The sequence below is a fragment of the Echinops telfairi genome, unplaced genomic scaffold, assembly GCF_000313985.2.
Source record: "Echinops telfairi isolate 266 unplaced genomic scaffold, ASM31398v2 ScPeMD7_5592;HRSCAF=6446, whole genome shotgun sequence".
In the NCBI taxonomy this organism is placed as follows: Eukaryota; Metazoa; Chordata; class Mammalia; order Afrosoricida; family Tenrecidae; genus Echinops; species Echinops telfairi.
Window position 1 is genome coordinate 24809005 of NW_022109491.1, and position 2555 is coordinate 24811559.

The following is a 2555-nucleotide window of genomic DNA, read 5'->3' on the forward strand; positions in this document are numbered from 1 at the left end:
TAGCCTATGAGGTGATAATGGGGTTAAAAGCCAGCACTGGGCTGGCTTAGCAGAAAGGTGGGTGCTGACCCCTGCCCACCTGGCAGAGCTCTTATGCCTCCCTGGACTACAAGCCCAGCACCTCTTCTGCTTTAGAAAACGACGCCTATCCCGACAGGTAGCTCATCTGCTGTCCTGCTGCATGTAGCCTGACTTGGGCCCATGTACCGAGATCTGCGGTCCACAGACCTCCTTTATGCGGCTACATGAGAGGCTTAGGGGCTGGAGACGGTCGATCTGAGACTTTGCAACTTGGTGCCCCAGGCCTGCCCCCGTGAAGGCCGAGACCCTTCTCAAGGGCACTGAGGAACAGTGTGAAAACCCACTGACTTTACTCACCCCTCATTTACTGGAGTGGGCCCTGAGACCAGAGAGGGGACAGGAGCCAGAGAAGAGCTTCGCTCTTTCCAACTCCATTCTGCCCAGCTCTCTGGTCTGAACGAGTTGCCTTCAGCAAGCAAGAACTCAAAATGATTAAAAAAAAATTTTTTTTAAAGCTCTAAACCATCAACTCTCCCTACACACCATGCACAGGCCGGTCAGATAGATTGCCTTACCATGAGTACAAAGCCCTGCGTCCCTGACCCTGCTCCCCTCTCCATCCCCCCCCTCCCACCCCCATTCTTATTGCCTGCCTGGCAGAGGCAAGATGGCCACCAAGGCACTGGCTTTCTCTCTATGTCCCCTCCCATCGCATCTGGCAGAGTGACAGACACTTTACGGGTTGCCAGACCCGGACTGTCAAGGCCCAGCAGGGTCCACATCCTGCCTCCGGAACACTCACTTTCTGGATGCACCCTCTCGGAGCCCAGCTGCCATGCTGGAAAAAAACCCAAAGACACGGAAGGGTCGGATGTGCACACATGCCACGCGCTCAGGTAAGAGCCAGCATTACCTGCCAGCTGAGGTGAGCGTGCTTGGAGGGGCAGCCCAGGTTAGCCGGCAGGTGGCTCTCGCCCCGCTGACAGCTGGCTGCACCTATTGGAGAAGGCAAGGACTGCCCAGCTGAGCCCAGTCACCCCACAGACTGTGAGGCCAACACTTCGCTTTGAAGTGGCTTCACCAACGTGGCGGCAGACACGTCCTGACACTCCTCCTTTGATCACGCCACACCAGCCACGCAGGCGGCCGCTCTGCCCCGGGGCCAGACAAGCTCGTCTCTGCCGCGAGGAACGACCTCTCATGCCCACTACCTGCCCGCCTGGCTCCTCATGCTTCGGGCTGCAGTGTCCGTCTCATTGCGTACATTGTGTCTGCTTGGGCCCTTTGGAGCCCTGAGGCCACCTGGGAACTGTCCGTGCCGTCATCTCCTCCCACAGACTGTGAGCTCCCTTAGGGCCGGGCCCAACCTGCCTCGCTCGTCCTCACCTGGACACTGAAGATTCACTCTCCCATGGCCACGGAACCGATCGTAGAGTTTAAAAGGCTCGTAACTGTTTACGGAAGAAGCAAGCCCCGTCTCTCCTGAGGAGTGGCTGGTGGTTTCAAACTGCCGACTGCGGGTGGCGGCCCAACTCCTAACCACTTCGCAGTCAGGGTCCCGAAGGAGGAGGAGGGGGAGGGAGAGGGGGAGGAGGAGCTCCTTGCATGCACAGGGAAGGACGGAGAGAAGTGAAGGCTGGCAGTGGCCCAGGTGGCTCTAATTCTCTCAAACGGCCTCCAGCGACCTCATCGCCCCTACTGACCTCCCTTTTCCCTCAAATGCAGCCTCAAGGCACCAGCTTCTTCAAGGCCTCACGCTGGTGCCACCACTCAACCCAGCCGGGGGTGGGGGTGGGGGTGGGGGCAGAGGGAACACAGGTTTCAGAGAGGTTCCCGACAGACCTGTCCATGTACCACTGTCTTCCCTTCCGGGGCGGCAGCTTGGTGCCTTTTCTGACTTTACAGAGCTTGCTTTTGGAACTACGCTTATAGCCGGTGACATTTTCTCCCCCTGGCCTAATGTCCACAGGGCCAAGGATTGGCCATAGGGGCCGATCGCATTCCCGGAGGGCAGGTATGCCTTCCGGCAATAGCCCCAGTCTTTCTAAGGAGAATACAAGGACCAAGAAGGTGATCTAATGAGAAGGCCTGTTTGGGACCACTCCTGAGGGGGGTTAGCACCTGCCAGGCCTGCGAAGCAATTCTCAGGAGCTCCTGAATGAGCCAGGAAGGCAGGGAGGCCCCACGAGCACCTGCCGCTGTTAGAGGCACAGGTATCTTCTCCACAGTGATCGGGAAAGGGTGCTTTGGGCCGGACTGCCTGGGTCCAGATCCTGGCTCTGCCTCAAGCTGCGTGGCTTGGGTAAGTGACTATCCGCCCACCGCCTTGCTTCTTTTTCCTCTTGTGAAGCACAGAGGGCAGGAACACCCACCCCACCGACTTGGGGGAGAGGTCATGGCGTTGCTATTGGCAGAGGTGTGGGATGTGTCCGGCCCAGAGTGGGCACTAAATAAAAAAATAAAAAAAGTGTTTCCAGTTTGTTCCCTGCGCCCACTGCACGTGTGTCAGAGACCTGTGCTGCTTTTGGAGGAAC

The 2555-nt window shown here is 58.0% G+C and overlaps 1 protein-coding gene across 2 annotated transcripts in view; it reads right to left on the reverse strand.

Moving 5' to 3' along the window:
* Positions 1-2555, reverse strand: part of POFUT1 (protein O-fucosyltransferase 1) — a 20543-nt gene that overhangs the window by 9743 nt on the left and 8245 nt on the right. The window lies entirely within an intron of this gene.